Source organism: Strix aluco, chromosome W (assembly GCF_031877795.1).
Source record: "Strix aluco isolate bStrAlu1 chromosome W, bStrAlu1.hap1, whole genome shotgun sequence".
NCBI lineage: Eukaryota > Metazoa > Chordata > Aves > Strigiformes > Strigidae > Strix > Strix aluco.
The window spans coordinates 18,077,100-18,101,908 of record NC_133970.1 but is presented as its reverse complement, the minus strand read 5'-3'; positions in this window follow the sequence as shown (position 1 = coordinate 18,101,908).

Here is a 24,809-nt window from a genome sequence, read left to right as displayed (position 1 = left end):
ACCCTTATGCACCAAACCATCATTTCCAGGGCCAAAAGCCTCGATTTTTGCATACAGGCCCTCGGTTTAAGAGTCCAAAGCTCTGATGCGAGCGTTCAAAGACTGCTTTTTATGCTCCAAGCACTCATTTGGAGGGTTCAAACCCTCATTTTTATGCTCCAAGCATATCATTTTGGGCCCAAAGCTTCAACTTCAGGCCCGAAAGCTTCTTTTTTCATGTCCAAAGCTCTGACTGTAGGCATGGAAGCCTCTTCTTACGTGCCAAATCCTCAGTTTTAGGGCACAGATCCTTGCTTTTAGGCCCCAAAGCCTCATTTTGTCGGGTCCAAACCCTCATTCTAAGACTCCAAAGCTTTGATTCTAGGCATGGAAGCCTCTTTTTTATGCACCAAACCCTCAAGTTGGAGCCTCCAAGCGATCCTTTGTAGGGTACAAGCCCTCATTTCCCTGCTACAAGCCCTCATTTTACGTCCCAAAGCTTCCTTCTTAGAATCCAAAGCTTGGACTGCAGGGTTGAATGCCACCGTTTTATACTCCAAGCCCTCCTTTTTAGCATACGGGACCTCCGTTTTTAGGGCCCAAAGCTTCACTTTTAGCTCACAAAGCTTCATTTTTAGAGTCCGTAGCTTGGACTCTAGGGTTGAAAGCCTCTTAATTACACACCAAAGCCCCAGCTTAACGGTACAAACCCTCATGGTAGGCCCGAAATTCTCATTTTCAGGGGCCAAACCCTCTTCTTTAGGATCCAAACCTCTCATTTAGGGCCCAAAGCCTCCCTTCTAGAGTCCAAAGCTTTGAGTCTAGGCCTGGAAGCCTCCTGCTTATGCACCAAACTCTCATTTATAGGCTTCAAAACCTCACTGTTATGCTCCAATCCCTCAGTTTTACTACAGAGACCTTCATTTCTAGGGCACGATGCCTCACTTTCAGGGTACAGACTTTGATTCCTAGAATCCAAAGCTATGCTTCTAGCCTTGAAAGCCTCCCCTTTATGTTCCAAACCCTCACCCTTATGCACCAAACCATCATTTCCAGGGCCAAAAGCCTCGATTTTTGCATACAGGCCCTCGGTTTAAGAGTCCAAAGCTCTGATGCGAGCGTTCAAAGACTGCTTTTTATGCTCCAAGCACTCATTTGGAGGGTTCAAACCCTCATTTTTATGCTCCAAGCATATCATTTTGGGCCCAAAGCTTCAACTTCAGGCCCGAAAGCTTCATTTTTCATGTCCAAAGCTCTGACTGTAGGCATGGAAGCCTCTTCTTACGTGCCAAATCCTCAGTTTTAGGGTACAGATCCTTGCTTTTAGGCCCCAAAGCCTCATTTTGTCGGGTCCAAACCCTCATTCTAAGACTCCAAAGCTTTGATTCTAGGCATGGAAGCCTCTTTTTTATGCACCAAACCCTCAAGTTGGAGCCTCCAAGCGATCCTTTGTAGGGTACAAGCCCTCATTTCCCTGCTACAAGCCCTCATTTTACGTCCCAAAGCTTCCTTCTTAGAATCCAAAGCTTGGACTGCAGGGTTGAATGCCACCGTTTTATACTCCAAGCCCTCCTTTTTAGCATACGAGACCTCCGCTTTTAGGGCCCAAAGCTTCACTTTTAGCTCACAAAGCTTCATTTTTAGAGTCCGTAGCTTGGACTCTAGGGTTGAAAGCCTCTTAATTACACACCAAAGCCCCAGCTTAACGGTACAAACCCTCATGGTAGGCCCGAAATTCTCATTTTCAGGGGCCAAACCCTCTTCTTTAGGATCCAAACCTCTCATTTAGGGCCCAAAGCCTCCCTTCTAGAGTCCAAAGCTTTGAGTCTAGGCCTGGAAGCCTCCTGCTTATGCACCAAACTCTCATTTATAGGCTTCAAAACCTCACTGTTATGCTCCAATCCCTCAGTTTTACTACAGAGACCTTCATTTTTAGGGCACGGCGCCTCACTTTCAGGGTACAGACTTTGATTCCTAGAGTCCAAAGCTATGCTTCTAGCCTTGAAAGCCTCCCCTTTATGTTCCAAACCCTCACCCTTATGCACCAAACCATCATTTCCAGGGCCAAAAGCCTCGATTTTTGCATACAGGCCCTCGGTTTAAGAGTCCAAAGCTCTGATGCGAGCGTTCAAAGACTGCTTTTTATGCTCCAAGCACTCATTTGGAGGGTTCAAACCCTCATTTTTATGCTCCAAGCATATCATTTTGGGCCCAAAGCTTCAACTTCAGGCCCGAAAGCTTCATTTTTCATGTCCAAAGCTCTGACTGTAGGCATGGAAGCCTCTTCTTACGTGCCAAATCCTCAGTTTTAGGGCACAGATCCTTGCTTTTAGGCCCCAAAGCCTCATTTTGTCGGGTCCAAACCCTCATTCTAAGACTCCAAAGCTTTGATTCTAGGCATGGAAGCCTCTTTTTTATGCACCAAACCCTCAAGTTGGAGCCTCCAAGCGATCCTTTGTAGGGTACAAGCCCTCATTTCCCTGCTACAAGCCCTCATTTTACGTCCCAAAGCTTCCTTCTTAGAATCCAAAGCTTGGACTGCAGGGTTGAATGCCACCGTTTTATACTCCAAGCCCTCCTTTTTAGCATACGAGACCTCCGCTTTTAGGGCCCAAAGCTTCACTTTTAGCTCACAAAGCTTCATTTTTAGAGTCCGTAGCTTGGACTCTAGGGTTGAAAGCCTCTTAATTACACACCAAAGCCCCAGCTTAACGGTACAAACCCTCATGGTAGGCCCGAAATTCTCATTTTCAGGGGCCAAACCCTCTTCTTTAGGATCCAAACCTCTCATTTAGGGCCCAAAGCCTCCCTTCTAGAGTCCAAAGCTTTGAGTCTAGGCCTGGAAGCCTCCTGCTTATGCACCAAACTCTCATTTATAGGCTTCAAAACCTCACTGTTATGCTCCAATCCCTCAGTTTTACTACAGAGACCTTCATTTTTAGGGCACGGCGCCTCACTTTCAGGGTACAGACTTTGATTCCTAGAATCCAAAGCTATGCTTCTAGCCTTGAAAGCCTCCCCTTTATGTTCCAAACCCTCACCTTTATGCACCAAACCACCATTTTCAGGGCCAAAAGCCTCGATTTTTGCATACAGGCCCTCGGTTTAAGAGTCCAAAGCTCTGATGCGAGCGTTCAAAGACTGCTTTTTATGCTCCAAGCACTCATTTGGAGGGTTCAAACCCTCATTTTTATGCTCCAAGCATATCATTTTGGGCCCAAAGCTTCAACTTCAGGCCCGAAAGCTTCTTTTTTCATGTCCAAAGCTCTGACTGTAGGCATGGAAGCCTCTTCTTTACGTGCCAAATCCTCAGTTTTAGGGCACAGATCCTTGCTTTTAGGCCCCAAAGCCTCATTTTGTCAGGTCCAAACCCTCATTCTAAGACTCCAAAGCTTTGATTCTAGGCATGGAAGCCTCTTTTTTATGCACCAAACCCTCAAGTTGGAGCCTCCAAGCGATCCTTTGTAGGGTACAAGCCCTCATTTCCCTGCTACAAGCCCTCATTTTACGTCCCAAAGCTTCCTTCTTAGAATCCAAAGCTTGGACTGCAGGGTTGAATGCCACCGTTTTATACTCCAAGCCCTCCTTTTTAGCATACGAGACCTCCGCTTTTAGGGCCCAAAGCTTCACTTTTAGCTCACAAAGCTTCATTTTTAGAGTCCGTAGCTTGGACTCTAGGGTTGAAAGCCTCTTAATTATACACCAAACGCCCAGCTTAACGGTACAAACCCTCATGGTAGGCCCGAAATTCTCATTTTCAGGGGCCAAACCCTCTTCTTTAGGATCCAAACCTCTCATTTAGGGCCCAAAGCCTCCCTTCTAGAGTCCAAAGCTTTGAGTCTAGGCCTGGAAGCCTCCTGCTTATGCACCAAACTCTCATTTATAGGCTTCAAAACCTCACTGTTATGCTCCAATCCCTCAGTTTTACTACAGAGACCTTCATTTCTAGGGCACGATGCCTCACTTTCAGGGTACAGACTTTGATTCCTAGAATCCAAAGCTATGCTTCTAGCCTTGAAAGCCTCCCCTTTATGTTCCAAACCCTCACCCTTATGCACCAAACCATCATTTCCAGGGCCAAAAGCCTCGATTTTTGCATACAGGCCCTCGGTTTAAGAGTCCAAAGCTCTGATGCGAGCGTTCAAAGACTGCTTTTTATGCTCCAAGCACTCATTTGGAGGGTTCAAACCCTCATTTTTATGCTCCAAGCATATCATTTTGGGCCCAAAGCTTCAACTTCAGGCCCGAAAGCTTCTTTTTTCATGTCCAAAGCTCTGACTGTAGGCATGGAAGCCTCTTCTTTACGTGCCAAATCCTCAGTTTTAGGGCACAGATCCTTGCTTTTAGGCCCCAAAGCCTCATTTTGTCGGGTCCAAACCCTCATTCTAAGACTCCAAAGCTTTGATTCTAGGCATGGAAGCCTCTTTTTTATGCACCAAACCCTCAAGTTGGAGCCTCCAAGCGGTCCTTTGTAGGGTACAAGCCCTCATTTCCCTGCTACAAGCCCTCATTTTACGTCCCAAAGCTTCCTTTTTAGAATCCAAAGCTTGGACTGCAGGGTTGAATGCCACCGTTTTATACTCCAAGCCCTCCTTTTTAGCATACGAGACCTCCGTTTTTAGGGCCCAAAGCTTCACTTTTAGCTCACAAAGCTTCATTTTTAGAGTCCGTAGCTTGGACTCTAGGGTTGAAAGCCTCTTAATTACACACCAAAGCCCCAGCTTAACGGTACAAACCCTCATGGTAGGCCCGAAATTCTCATTTTCAGGGGCCAAACCCTCTTTTTTAGCATCCAAACCTCTCATTTAGGGCCCAAAGCCTCCCTTCTAGAGTCCAAAGCTTTGAGTCTAGGCCTGGAAGCCTCCTGCTTATGCACCAAACTCTCATTTATAGGCTTCAAAACCTCACTGTTATGCTCCAATCCCTCAGTTTTACTACAGAGACCTTCATTTCTAGGGCACGGCGCCTCACTTTCAGGGTACAGACTTTGATTCCTAGAGTCCAAAGCTATGCTTCTAGCCTTGAAAGCCTCCCCTTTATGTTCCAAACCCTCACCCTTATGCACCAAACCATCATTTCCAGGGCCAAAAGCCTCGATTTTTGCATACAGGCCCTCGGTTTAAGAGTCCAAAGCTCTGATGCGAGCGTTCAAAGACTGCTTTTTATGCTCCAAGCACTCATTTGGAGGGTTCAAACCCTCATTTTTATGCTCCAAGCATATCATTTTGGGCCCAAAGCTTCAACTTCAGGCCCGAAAGCTTCATTTTTCATGTCCAAAGCTCTGACTGTAGGCATGGAAGCCTCTTCTTACGTGCCAAATCCTCAGTTTTAGGGCACAGATCCTTGCTTTTAGGCCCCAAAGCCTCATTTTGTCGGGTCCAAACCCTCATTCTAAGACTCCAAAGCTTTGATTCTAGGCATGGAAGCCTCTTTTTTATGCACCAAACCCTCAAGTTGGAGCCTCCAAGCGATCCTTTGTAGGGTACAAGCCCTCATTTCCCTGCTACAAGCCCTCATTTTACGTCCCAAAGCTTCCTTCTTAGAATCCAAAGCTTGGACTGCAGGGTTGAATGCCACCGTTTTATACTCCAAGCCCTCCTTTTTAGCATACGAGACCTCCGCTTTTAGGGCCCAAAGCTTCACTTTTAGCTCACAAAGCTTCATTTTTAGAGTCCGTAGCTTGGACTCTAGGGTTGAAAGCCTCTTAATTACACACCAAAGCCCCAGCTTAACGGTACAAACCCTCATGGTAGGCCCGAAATTCTCATTTTCAGGGGCCAAACCCTCTTCTTTAGGATCCAAACCTCTCATTTAGGGCCCAAAGCCTCCCTTCTAGAGTCCAAAGCTTTGAGTCTAGGCCTGGAAGCCTCCTGCTTATGCACCAAACTCTCATTTATAGGCTTCAAAACCTCACTGTTATGCTCCAATCCCTCAGTTTTACTACAGAGACCTTCATTTTTAGGGCACGGCGCCTCACTTTCAGGGTACAGACTTTGATTCCTAGAATCCAAAGCTATGCTTCTAGCCTTGAAAGCCTCCCCTTTATGTTCCAAACCCTCACCTTTATGCACCAAACCATCATTTTCAGGGCCAAAAGCCTCGATTTTTGCATACAGGCCCTCGGTTTAAGAGTCCAAAGCTCTGATGCGAGCGTTCAAAGACTGCTTTTTATGCTCCAAGCACTCATTTGGAGGGTTCAAACCCTCATTTTTATGCTCCAAGCATATCATTTTGGGCCCAAAGCTTCAACTTCAGGCCCGAAAGCTTCTTTTTTCATGTCCAAAGCTCTGACTGTAGGCATGGAAGCCTCTTCTTTACGTGCCAAATCCTCAGTTTTAGGGCACAGATCCTTGCTTTTAGGCCCCAAAGCCTCATTTTGTCAGGTCCAAACCCTCATTCTAAGACTCCAAAGCTTTGATTCTAGGCATGGAAGCCTCTTTTTTATGCACCAAACCCTCAAGTTGGAGCCTCCAAGCGATCCTTTGTAGGGTACAAGCCCTCATTTCCCTGCTACAAGCCCTCATTTTACGTCCCAAAGCTTCCTTCTTAGAATCCAAAGCTTGGACTGCAGGGTTGAATGCCACCGTTTTATACTCCAAGCCCTCCTTTTTAGCATACGAGACCTCCGCTTTTAGGGCCCAAAGCTTCACTTTTAGCTCACAAAGCTTCATTTTTAGAGTCCGTAGCTTGGACTCTAGGGTTGAAAGCCTCTTAATTATACACCAAACCCCCAGCTTAACGGTACAAACCCTCATGGTAGGCCCGAAATTCTCATTTTCAGGGGCCAAACCCTCTTCTTTAGGATCCAAACCTCTCATTTAGGGCCCAAAGCTTCAACTTCAGGCCCGAAAGCTTCTTTTTTCATGTCCAAAGCTCTGACTGTAGGCATGGAAGCCTCTTCTTTACGTGCCAAATCCTCAGTTTTAGGGCACAGATCCTTGCTTTTAGGCCCCAAAGCCTCATTTTGTCGGGTCCAAACCCTCATTCTAAGACTCCAAAGCTTTGATTCTAGGCATGGAAGCCTCTTTTTTATGCACCAAACCCTCAAGTTGGAGCCTCCAAGCGATCCTTTGTAGGGTACAAGCCCTCATTTCCCTGCTACAAGCCCTCATTTTACGTCCCAAAGCTTCCTTCTTAGAATCCAAAGCTTGGACTGCAGGGTTGAATGCCACCGTTTTATACTCCAAGCCCTCCTTTTTAGCATACGGGACCTCCGTTTTTAGGGCCCAAAGCTTCACTTTTAGCTCACAAAGCTTCATTTTTAGAGTCCGTAGCTTGGACTCTAGGGTTGAAAGCCTCTTAATTACACACCAAAGCCCCAGCTTAACGGTACAAACCCTCATGGTAGGCCCGAAATTCTCATTTTCAGGGGCCAAACCCTCTTCTTTAGGATCCAAACCTCTCATTTAGGGCCCAAAGCCTCCCTTCTAGAGTCCAAAGCTTTGAGTCTAGGCCTGGAAGCCTCCTGCTTATGCACCAAACTCTCATTTATAGGCTTCAAAACCTCACTGTTATGCTCCAAACCCTCAGTTTTACTACAGAGACCTTCATTTCTAGGGCACGATGCCTCACTTTCAGGGTACAGACTTTGATTCCTAGAGTCCAAAGCTATGCTTCTAGCCTTGAAAGCCTCCCCTTTATGTTCCAAACCCTCACCTTTATGCACCAAACCATCATTTCCAGGGCCAAAAGCCTCGATTTTTGCATACAGGCCCTCGGGTTAAGAGTCCAAAGCTCTGATGCGAGCGTTCAAAGACTGCTTTTTATGCTCCAAGCACTCATTTGGAGGGTTCAAACCCTCATTTTTATGCTCCAAGCATATCATTTTGGGCCCAAAGCTTCAACTTCAGGCCCGAAAGCTTCTTTTTTCATGTCCAAAGCTCTGACTGTAGGCATGGAAGCCTCTTCTTTACGTGCCAAATCCTCAGTTTTAGGGCACAGATCCTTGCTTTTAGGCCCCAAAGCCTCATTTTGTCGGGTCCAAACCCTCATTCTAAGACTCCAAAGCTTTGATTCTAGGCATGGAAGCCTCTTTTTTATGCACCAAACCCTCAAGTTGGAGCCTCCAAGCGATCCTTTGTAGGGTACAAGCCCTCATTTCCCTGCTACAAGCCCTCATTTTACGTCCCAAAGCTTCCTTCTTAGAATCCAAAGCTTGGACTGCAGGGTTGAATGCCACCGTTTTATACTCCAAGCCCTCCTTTTTAGCATACGAGACCTCCGTTTTTAGGGCCCAAAGCTTCACTTTTAGCTCACAAAGCTTCATTTTTAGAGTCCGTAGCTTGGACTCTAGGGTTGAAAGCCTCTTAATTATACACCAAACCCCCAGCTTAACGGTACAAACCCTCATGGTAGGCCCGAAATTCTCATTTTCAGGGGCCAAACCCTCTTCTTTAGGATCCAAACCTCTCATTTAGGGCCCAAAGCCTCCCTTCTAGAGTCCAAAGCTTTGAGTCTAGGCCTGGAAGCCTCCTGCTTATGCACCAAACTCTCATTTATAGGCTTCAAAACCTCACTGTTATGCTCCAATCCCTCAGTTTTACTACAGAGACCTTCATTTTTAGGGCACGACGCCTCACTTTCAGGGTACAGACTTTGATTCCTAGAGTCCAAAGCTATGCTTCTAGCCTTGAAAGCCTCCCCTTTATGTTCCAAACCCTCACCCTTATGCACCAAACCATCATTTCCAGGGCCAAAAGCCTCGATTTTTGCATACAGGCCCTCGGGTTAAGAGTCCAAAGCTCTGATGCGAGCGTTCAAAGACTGCTTTTTATGCTCCAAGCACTCATTTGGAGGGTTCAAACCCTCATTTTTATGCTCCAAGCATATCATTTTGGGCCCAAAGCTTCAACTTCAGGCCCGAAAGCTTCTTTTTTCATGTCCAAAGCTCTGACTGTAGGCATGGAAGCCTCTTCTTTACGTGCCAAATCCTCAGTTTTAGGGCACAGATCCTTGCTTTTAGGCCCCAAAGCCTCATTTTGTCGGGTCCAAACCCTCATTCTAAGACTCCAAAGCTTTGATTCTAGGCATGGAAGCCTCTTTTTTATGCACCAAACCCTCAAGTTGGAGCCTCCAAGCGGTCCTTTGTAGGGTACAAGCCCTCATTTCCCTGCTACAAGCCCTCATTTTACGTCCCAAAGCTTCCTACTTAGAATCCAAAGCTTGGACTGCAGGGTTGAATGCCACCGTTTTATACTCCAAGCCCTCCTTTTTAGCATACGAGACCTCCGTTTTTAGGGCCCAAAGCTTCACTTTTAGCTCACAAAGCTTCATTTTTAGAGTCCGTAGCTTGGACTCTAGGGTTGAAAGCCTCTTAATTATACACCAAACGCCCAGCTTAACGGTACAAACCCTCATGGTAGGCCCGAAATTCTCATTTTCAGGGGCCAAACCCTCTTCTTTAGGATCCAAACCTCTCATTTAGGGCCCAAAGCCTCCCTTCTAGAGTCCAAAGCTTTGAGTCTAGGCCTGGAAGCCTCCTGCTTATGCACCAAACTCTCATTTATAGGCTTCAAAACCTCACTGTTATGCTCCAATCCCTCAGTTTTACTACAGAGACCTTCATTTCTAGGGCACGGCGCCTCACTTTCAGGGTACAGACTTTGATTCCTAGAGTCCAAAGCTATGCTTCTAGCCTTGAAAGCCTCCCCTTTATGTTCCAAACCCTCACCCTTATGCACCAAACCATCATTTCCAGGGCCAAAAGCCTCGATTTTTGCATACAGGCCCTCGGGTTAAGAGTCCAAAGCTCTGATGCGAGCGTTCAAAGACTGCTTTTTATGCTCCAAGCACTCATTTGGAGGGTTCAAACCCTCATTTTTATGCTCCAAGCATATCATTTTGGGCCCAAAGCTTCAACTTCAGGCCCGAAAGCTTCTTTTTTCATGTCCAAAGCTCTGACTGTAGGCATGGAAGCCTCTTCTTTACGTGCCAAATCCTCAGTTTTAGGGCACAGATCCTTGCTTTTAGGCCCCAAAGCCTCATTTTGTCGGGTCCAAACCCTCATTCTAAGACTCCAAAGCTTTGATTCTAGGCATGGAAGCCTCTTTTTTATGCACCAAACCCTCAAGTTGGAGCCTCCAAGCGGTCCTTTGTAGGGTACAAGCCCTCATTTCCCTGCTACAAGCCCTCATTTTACGTCCCAAAGCTTCCTACTTAGAATCCAAAGCTTGGACTGCAGGGTTGAATGCCACCGTTTTATACTCCAAGCCCTCCTTTTTAGCATACGAGACCTCCGTTTTTAGGGCCCAAAGCTTCACTTTTAGCTCACAAAGCTTCATTTTTAGAGTCCGTAGCTTGGACTCTAGGGTTGAAAGCCTCTTAATTATACACCAAACGCCCAGCTTAACGGTACAAACCCTCATGGTAGGCCCGAAATTCTCATTTTCAGGGGCCAAACCCTCTTCTTTAGGATCCAAACCTCTCATTTAGGGCCCAAAGCCTCCCTTCTAGAGTCCAAAGCTTTGAGTCTAGGCCTGGAAGCCTCCTGCTTATGCACCAAACTCTCATTTATAGGCTTCAAAACCTCACTGTTATGCTCCAATCCCTCAGTTTTACTACAGAGACCTTCATTTCTAGGGCACGGCGCCTCACTTTCAGGGTACAGACTTTGATTCCTAGAGTCCAAAGCTATGCTTCTAGCCTTGAAAGCCTCCCCTTTATGTTCCAAACCCTCACCCTTATGCACCAAACCATCATTTCCAGGGCCAAAAGCCTCGATTTTTGCATACAGGCCCTCGGGTTAAGAGTCCAAAGCTCTGATGCGAGCGTTCAAAGACTGCTTTTTATGCTCCAAGCACTCATTTGGAGGGTTCAAACCCTCATTTTTATGCTCCAAGCATATCATTTTGGGCCCAAAGCTTCAACTTCAGGCCCGAAAGCTTCTTTTTTCATGTCCAAAGCTCTGACTGTAGGCATGGAAGCCTCTTCTTTACGTGCCAAATCCTCAGTTTTAGGGCACAGATCCTTGCTTTTAGGCCCCAAAGCCTCATTTTGTCGGGTCCAAACCCTCATTCTAAGACTCCAAAGCTTTGATTCTAGGCATGGAAGCCTCTTTTTTATGCACCAAACCCTCAAGTTGGAGCCTCCAAGCGGTCCTTTGTAGGGTACAAGCCCTCATTTCCCTGCTACAAGCCCTCATTTTACGTCCCAAAGCTTCCTACTTAGAATCCAAAGCTTGGACTGCAGGGTTGAATGCCACCGTTTTATACTCCAAGCCCTCCTTTTTAGCATACGAGACCTCCGTTTTTAGGGCCCAAAGCTTCACTTTTAGCTCACAAAGCTTCATTTTTAGAGTCCGTAGCTTGGACTCTAGGGTTGAAAGCCTCTTAATTATACACCAAAGCCCCAGCTTAACGGTACAAACCCTCATGGTAGGCCCGAAATTCTCATTTTCAGGGGCCAAACCCTCTTCTTTAGGATCCAAACCTCTCATTTAGGGCCCAAAGCCTCCCTTCTAGAGTCCAAAGCTTTGAGTCTAGGCCTGGAAGCCTCCTGCTTATGCACCAAACTCTCATTTATAGGCTTCAAAACCTCACTGTTATGCTCCAATCCCTCAGTTTTACTACAGAGACCTTCATTTCTAGGGCACGGCGCCTCACTTTCAGGGTACAGACTTTGATTCCTAGAGTCCAAAGCTATGCTTCTAGCCTTGAAAGCCTCCCCTTTATGTTCCAAACCCTCACCCTTATGCACCAAACCATCATTTCCAGGGCCAAAAGCCTCGATTTTTGCATACAGGCCCTCGGGTTAAGAGTCCAAAGCTCTGATGCGAGCGTTCAAAGACTGCTTTTTATGCTCCAAGCACTCATTTGGAGGGTTCAAACCCTCATTTTTATGCTCCAAGCATATCATTTTGGGCCCAAAGCTTCAACTTCAGGCCCGAAAGCTTCTTTTTTCATGTCCAAAGCTCTGACTGTAGGCATGGAAGCCTCTTCTTTACGTGCCAAATCCTCAGTTTTAGGGCACAGATCCTTGCTTTTAGGCCCCAAAGCCTCATTTTGTCGGGTCCAAACCCTCATTCTAAGACTCCAAAGCTTTGATTCTAGGCATGGAAGCCTCTTTTTTATGCACCAAACCCTCAAGTTGGAGCCTCCAAGCGGTCCTTTGTAGGGTACAAGCCCTCATTTCCCTGCTACAAGCCCTCATTTTACGTCCCAAAGCTTCCTTCTTAGAATCCAAAGCTTGGACTGCAGGGTTGAATGCCACCGTTTTATACTCCAAGCCCTCCTTTTTAGCATACGAGACCTCCGTTTTTAGGGCCCAAAGCTTCACTTTTAGCTCACAAAGCTTCATTTTTAGAGTCCGTAGCTTGGACTCTAGGGTTGAAAGCCTCTTAATTACACACCAAACCCCCAGCTTAACGGTACAAACCCTCATGGTAGGCCCGAAATTCTCATTTTCAGGGGCCAAACCCTCTTTTTTAGCATCCAAACCTCTCATTTAGGGCCCAAAGCCTCCCTTCTAGAGTCCAAAGCTTTGAGTCTAGGCCTGGAAGCCTCCTGCTTATGCACCAAACTCTCATTTATAGGCTTCAAAACCTCACTGTTATGCTCCAATCCCTCAGTTTTACTACAGAGACCTTCATTTTTAGGGCACGACGCCTCACTTTCAGGGTACAGACTTTGATTCCTAGAGTCCAAAGCTATGCTTCTAGCCTTGAAAGCCTCCCCTTTATGTTCCAAACCCTCACCTTTATGCACCAAACCATCATTTCCAGGGCCAAAAGCCTCGATTTTTGCATACAGGCCCTCGGTTTAAGAGTCCAAAGCTCTGATGCGAGCGTTCAAAGACTGCTTTTTATGCTCCAAGCACTCATTTGGAGGGTTCAAACCCTCATTTTTATGCTCCAAGCATATCATTTTGGGCCCAAAGCTTCAACTTCAGGCCCGAAAGCTTCTTTTTTCATGTCCAAAGCTCTGACTGTAGGCATGGAAGTTCAAAGTTTTTTTTTACGTGCCAAATCCTCAGTTTTAGGGCACAGATCCTTGCTTTTAGGCCCCAAAGCCTCATTTTGTCGGGTCCAAACCCTCATTCTAAGACTCCAAAGCTTTGATTCTAGGCATGGAAGCCTCTTTTTTATGCACCAAACCCTCAAGTTGGAGCCTCCAAGCGATCCTTTGTAGGGTACAAGCCCTCATTTCCCTGCTACAAGCCCTCATTTTACGTCCCAAAGCTTCCTTCTTAGAATCCAAAGCTTGGACTGCAGGGTTGAATGCCACCGTTTTATACTCCAAGCCCTCCTTTTTAGCATACGAGACCTCCGCTTTTAGGGCCCAAAGCTTCACTTTTAGCTCACAAAGCTTCATTTTTAGAGTCCGTAGCTTGGACTCTAGGGTTGAAAGCCTCTTAATTATACACCAATTATATACCTACACCAGGTAGAAGAGTCAGGAGTGAAGTTGTATCTGGGAAAGAAGGGAGAGTTGGGGGTAAGGTGTTTTTACATTTGCTCTTATTTCTCATTATCCTACTCTGTTGTTAATTCGCAATAAATTAAATTAATTACCCAGAGTCGAGTCTGTTTTGCCTGTGATGGCAATTGCTAAGTGATCTTCCCGTCCTTATCTCGACCTACATAGCTTTTCATCTTATTTTTCACCACCTGTCCTACTGATTAGGGGAGTGTTTGCTAGCCACGGTAAACCCATCACAAATATCTATAGTGCATATGTGTTCCCCCTGAGGCCTCAAGAGTCAGGCTGCAACCTTTTCTGTGTCTTTTCAAAATATTAAAGATATTCTTTTTCTAGTATTAAAAATGTGAGGCACAGAAAATGGTGAGAATTTTTAAAAGGGCATTGGACCATGAAACCATGAGCAAACAGGAAAGAAAGTGATCCTCTAAGCTGCAGATAGCAAATGGGTTTAAACCAGAAAATGTTAGGAAGGTGGGCATGCAGGTGGGAGCAAACAGCTGGTAGGTGTGTTTGCTCAGCACTTCTAAGTTGGGCCACTTATATGCCTACCATTAGTCACTCTCATTTGAAAACGTGAGTTTCCGTGTGTACAGTCAACATCACGACTTGCATGCTGGAAGGTAACACACCCTTTGCAGAGGCTGTCAGTTATGGACTTCATTGCAGCAGGCAGCTTGGGCTAACACAAATGAACAAATGTCCATCTGTTGAAGGGACTTTGGTCAGTTGGCAGTGGAGCTGTTGAACCATTCATACAAGCAGGTTGAGCAACTGACAATGAAACTGCTGACCTATGAGCTGAAGAACTGGAGCAATGTCACATGACTGCAGCTCACAGTGGCAGCCAAGCACAGGGACTTCATTGCTCACACTTGCAGCCAAATACTGCTCATAGACATGTGGATGGGTCATCTCCGGATGTACAAAAAATCTGGTTTAAAGGTCAGCACTCTTTTAAAATAAAATTAACAGTTAGAAGAGCTCTAATAGACAGTATCATGGCTCAAAACAAATTATTAACAACTAGCTCTATTAACCATGTTTCAGGTGCTTATTTATAGTGGCATTAACCAGGGTATATCCTTCCTGTGTTCAGCTTTTCAGCACAGATCTTATCACAAACCCACAAAGAACAGTACTTCAAGTTTTCATCACCTTTCTCAAAGCCCCCTCCAGCATCAATGAAAGTTAATGTGGTGGGTTGACCTTGGCTAGCTACCATGTGCCCACCAAGCCACTCTATCATTCCCACTCCTCAACTGGACAGGGGGAGAAAATATGACAAAAGGCCCATGGGTCAAGATAAGGACAGGGAGAGATCACTCACCAATTACCATCACAGGAAAAACAGACTCGACTCGGGGAAATTAATTTAATTTATGGCCAATCTAAATCAGAGCAGGATAATGAGAAATAAGAACAATCTTAAAACACCTTCCTCCCACCCTTCACTTCTTCCTGGGCACAACTTCACTCCTGATTTTTCTCTGCCTCCTCCTCTTGAGTGGTGCGGGGGGACAAGGAATAGGAGTTGCAGTCTGAAGTGCTAAGGCTTGGACTACCGGCCCAAGCCAGAGTTGACCTATAGATGAATCCTGTATATTTTATAACTGATAACCATTGTTCTAGTAGGTATTGTACTAAGTTATAACAAACCACCTATTCTGATGTAAAAAGTGCTAAAGTGTTGAAATACTGAAGCCTGAACAACAGGCCCCAAGCCAAAGCTGCTAACTTAGCATGTAGTCATTAATAAAAAATGTAAACTCACCAGTGAAAGATGCAGCTTAGACAGAATATAATCAGTAGTGAGGATGAAAGGCCGAGAGAATGTATCCAACTTCCTTTGTTTAGCCTTGTTCAAGGCTGAGAACCCAAGTGTTTGGCCTTGTTAGAAACTCCCTTGGTTTCCCCCCCCCCCCGAGCCCTGGCCAGGCTTTGGGTAGAATCCAACAGGAGAATGAAACCAGAAATTTTTCGCTCAAAACAAAGGTGCCAGCTATTCTGGCTTGCCAATCTCTAGTATATAAGGCTGGGCCCGCTCACAGCGACTTTGGAAGCCTCACCTACGGGTAGATGCATCGCGTAGGACTTCCCACTTGCCGGGACAGGCTCTCCAAATCCTCGCTGTAACCGGGGCTGCCCAGCGTCTGCGGGTCTGGATGATGGTAAAGTATGCAAGTGGTGATGGATCTTTCTTAATCACCGTTCTCTCTCGTGTAGTAATGATTTGATGCATTACCCTGTATTTTCCTATTTGTTGCTTTAGGTGCATTATTCTGCCTTTTCTTACTGTATGTTTTCTGTATTACTCTGTTACATTCTTTAGTTATCACCAGTAAAATACGCCTGCTCTTTTCACTCTGGTGTCTGAGTTTAATTGGTATCCTTAATCAGCAAAACACAGTCAGTTCATAAGACTTTGCCTCTGCTGCTCCTTCCTCCTCACACTCTTCCCCTTCTCCAGCGTGAGGTCTCTCCCATGGAAGACAGTCCTCCAGGAACTTCTCCAGTGTGAGTCCTTCCCATGGGTTGCAGTTCTTCACAAACTGCTCCACCATAGGTCTTTTCCATGGGGTGTACTCTTTCAGGAACAGACTGCTCCAGCGTGGGTCCCTTGCAGGATGACAGGTCCTGCCAGAAGACTTGCTCCTGGGTGGGTCTCTCTCCACGAGGCCACAGGTCCTACCAGGAGCCTGCTCCAGTGTGGACTTTCCACAGGGTCACATCTTCCTTGGGGCACATCCACCTCCTCCATGGGATTCAGGGTGGATATCTGCTCCACCATAGACCTTCATGGGCAGCAGGGGGACAACCAGCATCATCATGGTCTTCACCACAGACTGCAGGGGAATCTCTGCTCTGGTGCCTGGAGCACCTCCCCCCTTCTTTCTTGGTGTCTGCATAGTTGTTTCTCTCACATATTCTCAATCCTGTCTCCCAGCTGCTGTTGCGCAGCAGGTTTTACCCCTTAAATATGTTATCACAGAGGCGCTACCACCATCACTGATTAGCTCAGTTTTGCCCAGCAATGGGTTCATCTTGGAACTGTCTCTATCGTGTGGGGATTCTAAAGGATTTCCTGCGAGAAGATGGACATGTGAGCAATCCTGCATATGAGCAAGACTGGTAAAGCCTCAGCTTCGGCAAGGACATGACCCGGAAAGAATGAGGAAGATCGCAGGAAGTTAAACAACTTCAGGGTGTGGGTTTGGGCGGAGAAGGAAGTTTGTACAATGTCGATGTGGCAGTTTTCATCCAATCAAGAGAAAGCATAAGGCGCATGTGCAAATCTAACTGTCCAATCAGAAATAATTATACCATGTGATCATATCATGTGATTCTCGCCAGCATTATAAAAGGCTTGCTTCACTACAATAAAATTGGCATTGCTTGATCACATTGATCATGTGCATGCCCATATCTCCCACACTATCAGACATGGTGGAAGCTGAATTTCTGTCCAGAAAAAAAACTGGGCTAGCATCTTTCACTTTCACTGAAGTACACACTACTCAGTACAAAACCAGAAATTGCCTCTTCCTCACAGCTGAAAGTGTCTCTCTCGTGCATTAATTTTGTATGTGAAAAGTAGTAATTGCTCTGCTGTTCTGTTGTGTGAAAAGGTATTTGGTAACAGTGAGAATTATTATAACTAAATGCATCATTATTGTACTAGATCTAATCCAGTAACAATGATGAATGAGAATAAATGACTGTAGGATCTGTATTTAAATATTGTTCTGCTTACAGATAGAAAGCATTCTCATGTTTGGAGACATCTTTGCTATCTGACTCAAATCACAAGCTCTTTGCACTTCATGGAGGGACTCCTTCTGTGTTCACCACTTGACTTTGCAGATAACCCACCTGGCTAGATCTGGCTCAGTGCAGCAACTCATTTCCCACTGTATGCTTTTTTCTTTATATCATATATCTCTTAAATCATAAACCAAACCCTCCTTTCAGCTTCTTGTAACAGGAGGGCCTCACAAGGATCCTTCACTCAGTTTATAGTCTATGTTTTACTTCACTGAAGCTCATTAGCAGGGCCTGTTTAAAGGCAAAGCAGGCTACAAGGTGCATGAGCAAGAGGAAGGGTGACAAAGAAATAAATTTGCAAGCGAGTCATAAATTATTTCCCATGAACAATTTTCTCCAGTTGAAACTGTCAAATGGCAAGAATCTAATTCTCTTAATATCTCACCAGGATATATAGAACTGATAGGAGGGGGAGAGGCAATTGTTAGTCCTGCCTGTCCTTACAAACAGGCTCTCTGGGAAGTCAGGTCTGCCCATAACACCCTCTCCCTTGAGAAGTCCTTTTCTGATGAGCCAAGCACAAGAGCAATCAAGGCAACTTGGTGCTTAACTTGTCCAAGGCTGGCTACAGGATTTGCCTGTGGTCCTACATGGGCTGCAGGGGGACAACCTGCTGTCACGACCTGGATTGGAAGCCCAGAGAGTCGCAACAGTTCTGTGATCTCCTCGGGTTAAATTAAGGTGAAACGACACAAAAAAAACCAGTTAAAATATTTTACTTGTGGTAGAAAACAATTTAAACTTGGAAAAGGATAATAAGCAATGTGGTCTCTTATAAATCTATAGGAAAAGGAAAAGGAAAAGGAAAAGGGAAAGGAAAAGGAAAAGGAAAAGGAAAAGGAAAAGGAAAAGGAAAAGGAAAAGGAAAAGGAAAAGGAAAAGGAAAAGGAAAAGGAAAAGGAAAAGGAAAAGGAAAAGGAAAAGGAAAGGGAAAAGGGTCAAAGAAATCCAGTCACCACTCCTGGATCCAGCATTGTCTCAGGTCTGGTAATCTTGGGTGGTGGGTGCACACACAGCAAAGTTTTCTGTTGCCTTTTAAGTTTATCTTATCAGATGATTAGCATACTAGATGAGGAGGGGCAGGTATTCCACAAACTAATTTCCATGAGAGACAAGGAAAAAGGTGGAGCATGGGTTCTGTGCATGCATTGAGGGGGAAGTGGGGTGCACCACCCCTTGTCCAATTGAGTCGGTGGTCATACTCACCCTGCCCACCTTTGGTTTTTCCTCTGTTCCCACAGATTTTTGCTGATTTCCTGCTTCTTGAGCAATCATCCGGCCTCTGGGGCAGAAATGCTCACCTCTTATCAGTTCTTGTCACCTCTTCGGGCTTACACAATGGAGCCAATGATTAGTGGTCCTTGTACTTGATGAGAAACATTTGGTTTCACTCAGTCCACGTTTCCCCCCTTTGAGGCTTATCTAAGGAGTTTGCCAATACAGCTGCAAGGGAGTGGGGGGTGCATCCTTCGATACACTCCCACTTCCTTGGGGGACATTCCTTAGACTAATCACAAAGGCCACAGCTTGTCTTTGAGGTTTTCTGTGTCAATGAATGTTTGAGGCATTACTTCCTTCAGTTCCTTACACCTGCTTCATCATGGTCTTCTCCACAGCCTGCAGAAGAATTTCTTCTCCGGCACCTGGAGCACCTCCTCCCCCCTCCTTCTTCACTGACCTTGGTGTCTGCATGGTTGTTTCTCTTACATATTCTCACTCCCCTCTCTCACAGATGCTGTGCAGAATTTTTTACCCTTTCTTAAATATGTTATCAAAGAGGTGCCACCAGTGTCACTGATTGGCTCAGCTTTGGCCAGTGGCGGGTCCATTTTGGAGCTGTCTGAAACTGCGTCTGTCTGACATGGTGGCAGCTCCCAATCCCTTCTGAGAGTGGTCACCCATGCACCCCCTCCCAACCAAAACCTTGACACATAAACCAAATACAAACTCAAACCATATAAGCTGGCATCATTGTTTCTTGATTTTTCAGCAGTACATGCTGAAGCTGAAGCATCATGTTGTGATGTAATGTCCTTATATTTTGGTTCCATTCAGTGCTACATCATCTGAAATAAATTCAGATTTCAGAATTTAAAGCACTCAGCCATAACAGATGAGTGGGCCCTTCTGTTAGAAAAGATGCTCTCTAGATCTTCCTTTGAATGTAAATGCCTAGAGATTGATGGAAGCTAGAGATTTATTTTTTTCTTTTAGTTCACCTCATTGGAGGGCAAGTTAGTGTGCAAGGAAGCAATAAAAATGATGAAAAGAGTTTTCAAAATTCTTTATGAATTTGTAGTCGGTGCTTTTTACATATACACATGCAGTTTTTAATCCATAGAGAACATTAGCAAGTAGCTCAGCCCTTACTAAGAGCTTCTATAGCTCAGTTGAACTGTGTAAGGAAGGGGTTGTCTGTGTTATTAACATACCCTTAGTTTAGATTAGAAAATTGTCACCTGACACTAAGGGGACAGACAGGTTCTTTTAGGGATCCTTGGCAGAATGATGACAGCAATAAGTTGCAGCATAGTATAGAATTTCTGATCGGAATAGTGTTATAGACTATCTTGCCAAAATGATGCAAGTTAGGACAAATTAAATTTCAACTATTTATTTTAGCAAGCGGCAATAAGCAAAACAGCGCTGGGCGGCCGGGGAGTCCCTGCTCCACCAACGGCGCGCACTCACTTCCCGAGGGTCCGTCTTTTTTATATCCTCCGCCTTCTGGTATCGGGTCTCTCTGAGAGGTGTACCCTGCGTCTGTGCACTTTGCAGTTAGGGGGTCGCTCCATCCGGGTCTTCCTCACGTCACCAACTCCTCGTATTTCCTGCTTTCCTGAGAGTGGCTCACAAAGCTTTTGTTTATATCTTACAGAGTATAGACACTACCGCTTTTTTCTTCTCCCCTTTGTCTTTCTCCCCTTTGTCCTTCTTCCCTTCTCCCTCTTTTCAGTCTTTTGTACAATAGGAGTCCTTGCTTCAGCATTTCAACTTAGATAAGCACTTGCAGTCAGTTAGTCGTTACACAATGTAATAGTTAAGATTAAGCTTAGGCCTACATAGTTTATGGAATAACATGTCACGAGCTCCCAGTATCTTTAATGGAATTTGATGAACAAACAGTTTACTGTCTATCACAAATAGCACAGGATTTCTATAACCAGAATCAGTGTAGTACATTTTTATAAGTAGCATAGCACAGAATTTTATAGCACAACTTAGCTAATGGTTTCTAATCACCTGGACCCTCTGCAGATCAGGTCAGATCTTAATACATGTTTTGCTGTATCAACATAATCACAATCTAAACTTGAAAACACATAAAAGAATATGAGTCACTCAGTCCTCAAAGGAAGCAGATGATGGTGAAGGCATCCCTGGACACCAGGGAATCACAAGTTTCACTGTCCAGCAGCAGTTCCAGTCCAAATTCCCACTTAGGACTTGTAACTGCTTGATTTTATAGACAGTGCTCTGTGTGCTGTTATGCTTCCCTGTTCTGTGACAGGGTCATCACTATCACCTGGTTGGACAGGTGCCTGGGACCTTCAAGGCCAGTAAGGAGGGGAGTAGTCTGCCCTGTGCCCAAGAATCTTAAGGCCAACAGGGAGGGGAAGAAGAAATCTGCTTGGTTCATCTACTTGATTCACAAGACTTTCAAGGACCTGATAAGGAAGGGAAAGGGGATTAATATGTGACCAGCTTGGTGAAAGAGAATGGCCTTTTGCCTTATAAAAAGGCATTACTTATGCTAACCATATTACCAGGGATCAGGAGCAGGGGGTTCCAGTCACAATAATCTACACTGCAAAGAGCATCAAACAGCTAAAGCTCTGAAGATTATGCAAGTCACCTATTTCTAATCTATTGTTCTCAGTCTTGTTGGACACTTTTTAATTTGGGCAGTTGTGGTGGTTTAGGCCCTGCCAGGACCCGAGACCACGTTGCCGCTGCCCCTCCCCCACCTTCAGACCGGACGGGGCAGGGAGTGAAATACAAACCCTGGGGTTGAGATAAGGAGAGGTTTAATACAACAGTGTAACAGCAACAAAATGAATAACAACAATAACAATAACAATAATAGTAATAACAATGAACAGAACAAGAGATATACCGCACGAATAGAGCAGTGAGTGGAACGACCCAGACAAAAGCTGTCCCTGCTCTTCCCGCGCTTGGGCGCCCGGACCTGACGTCAGCATGGTATATGAATAACCCGGCTAGAGCTCCCTCCCCACTGCTGGGGAAACTTAACCCTATCCTAGCTAAACCAGGACATAATCCACCCCTTTATTCTATACCATCTGCATCATGGCCAGCTGCCATTTAGCAATTAGCAACAACAAAAAAAAACAATTAACAAAAACACAATATAATTCACGGTATGTTCTCACCCAAAATCATGTCCCCTTGTGGTATGCATTGGACCTTTCCATCCTCCTGCATCACCCACCAGGTGCACCCAGGTCCTTGAGCAAAAGCAATCCCGTGGATGGGTTTGCCTTTGCCCGGCGCAGGACTAACCCAGACCATTTTTCCCAGCAGATCCCTCATGCGCACAACAGGGACTTTATCCCCGTCTACAACACGTGGAAGTTTTGACTGAGCCGGGCCAGCTCGATTGGCAGATCCTCTTGTGTTGACTAACCAAGTGGCCTTTGTCAGATGTGTGTCCCAGTGTTTGAAGGTTCCACCCCCCATTGCTCTCAATGGAGTTTTTAACAGTCCATTGTAGCGCTCGATCTTCCCAGAGGCTGGTGCGTGGTAGGGGATGTGGTAGACCCACTCGATGCCGTGTTCTTCTGCCCAGGCATCTATGAGGTTGTTTCAGAAGTGAGTCCCATTGTCCGACTCAATCCTCTCTGGGGTGCCGTGTCGCCACAGGACTCGCTCTTCAAGGCCCAGGATGGTGTTTCGGGCGGTGGCGTGGGACACTGGATAAGTTTTGAGCCATCCAGTGGTTGCTTCCACCATTGTGAGCACGTGGCGCTTGCCTTGGCGGGTCTGTGGCAGTGTGATGTAGTCGATCTGCCAGGCCTCTCCATATTTATATTTCAGCCATCGTTCTCCATTCCGCTGGGGCTTTACCTGCTTGGCATGTTTGATTGCAGCACACATCTCACATCCGTGGATGATCTCTGCGATGGTGTCAATGGTGAGGTCCACCCCTCGATCTCGAGCCCACCTGTATGTTGCATCTCTGCCTTGGTGGCCCGAGGTCTCATGGGCCCACCGGGCTATGAACAGTTCACCTTTACGCTGCCAGTCCAAGTCCACCTGAGCCACTCCGATCTTAGCAGCCTGGTCCGCCTGCTGGTTGTGTTGATGTTCATCAGTGGCCCGACTCTTGGGTATATGGGTGTCCACATGGCGCACCTTCACAACGAGGTTCTCCACCCGGGCTGCAATGTCCTGCCATACTTCAGCGGCCCAGATGGGTCTGCCCTTGCGTTGCCAGTTGTTCTGTTTCCATTGCTGCAACCACATCCACAGGGCACTTGCCATCACCCACGAGTCAGTGTAGAGATAGAGCCTCGGCCACTTCTCTCGCTCAGCAATCTCCAAAGCCAATTGGGTGGCTTTCACCTCTGCGAACTGGCTCGATTCACCTTGTCCCTTCAGTGGGCTTCAGTGACTTGTCGTGTGGGACTCTGCCGCGATTGAGAGACGGGAGGCAGGCTTGATGCAAGCAAAGTTCTCCACTTTATTACATGTAACACTCATTTTTACAGAAAATCAGAAGATGCGTGTGTTAAATTGATTGGTTGCTATGCTTCAGAATTCTTATCAGCACACGCTAATTGGTAGCTACTTAACACTTAGCAAGTGGACTAATAGCAACTAAGCCGCTCCTTTAAAAAACTCTAAATTCCTTGCTGTCTGCACCGTTTTCGGCCGTTTATCAAGCATGACTCACAGGTTAACAATTCGTCACCATATCAGCACTTTTCCCAGTGCTTTTCTCTTCCCTTTATCAGGCCTCCCAAGGTTTGTAGCCTACAAGTTCCAGTACGTCCCCCTCTAACAACGGAGCAGTACAGGCCGTTCTGTCTGAGTCCTTCAAGTCGTACCCGACAGGACTCCACACAGCAGCCTTCCATCGTCGATGTTTTCCCACAATGTGACAAGACCCATCAGTGAACAGGGCATATAGTTTCTCTTCCTCTGGCAGCTCATTATATGGTGGGGCCTCCTCAGCACGTGTCACCTCCTGTTTTGGTGACATCCCAGAATATTTGCTCTCTGGCCACTTTGTGCTCACCTCCAATATTCCTGGGTGGTTGGGGTTCCCTATTTGAGCCCGTTGTATTATCAACGCAACCCATTTACTCCACGTGGCATCTGTTGCATGATGTGTGGAGGGAGCCTTTCCTTTGAACATCCATCTCAGCACCGGCAGTCGGGGTGCCAGGAGGAGCTGTGTTTCAGTGCCGACCACTTCTGAGGCAGCCCGAATTCCTTCGTACGCTGCCAGTATCTCCTTCTCAGTCAGGGTATAGTTAGCTTCAGAGCCTTTGTATCCCCGGCTCCAAAAGCCTAGAGGTCGGCCTCGGGTTTCCCCATGTGCTCTCTGCCAAAGGCTCCAGGAAGGGCCATTCTCCCCGGCTGCGGTGTAGAGCATGTTCTTAATCTCCTGCCCTGCCCTGCCCGGACTGGCCCGAGGGCTACTGACTGGGCAATCTCCCGCTTAATTTGTTCAAAAGCTTGTTGTTGCTCAGGGCCCCATTTAAAATCGTTCTTCTTGCGGGTTACGTGGTAGAGAGGGCTCACAATCAGGCTGTAGTTTGGGATGTGCATCCTCCAGAACCCCACAGCGCCCAGGAAAGATTGAGTCTCCTTTTTAGTGGTTGGTGGGGCCATGGCTGTTATCTTGTTTATCACCTCCATTGGGATGTGGCGACGCCCATCTTGCCATTTTATTCCTAGGAACTGAATCTCCCTTCCAGGCCCCTTAACTTTCTGTTGCTTGATGGCAAAACCAGCCTTCAGGAGGATTTCAATTACCTTCTTTCCTTTCTCAAAGACTTCCTCAGCTGTGTCCCCCCATACAATGATATCATCAATGAACTGCAGGTGTTCTGGAGCCCCACCTTTCTCCAGTGCAGTATGGACCAGTCTATGGCAAATGGTGGAGCTGTGTTTCCACCCCTGGGGCAATCAATTCCAGGTGTACTGGATACCCCTCCAAGTGAATGCAAATTGTGGCCTGCACTCTGGTGCTATTGGGATGGAGAAAAACGCGTTAGCGATGTCAATCGTGGCGTACCACTTGGCTGCCTTCGACTCCAGCTCATACTGGAGCTCTAGCATGTCCGGCACTGCAGCACTCATCGCTGGCGTCACTTCATTCAGGCCACGGTGTCGCAGATGAAAGTATTGACACGGTAATATTTAGTAAGAAATCTAGGTTTATTAATAACTAATAGCAATTTATTATTATAAAATAATTCAGAAATACTAAAAGAAAGAAAAGCGACTTATTCAGATTCTAAAATGACAAGATTCACACTAACTTACTTAACGGTACCTATATATATATATATACACATGCATGCTGTTATAGATTAAAAGTAATTTAGTGGGAAA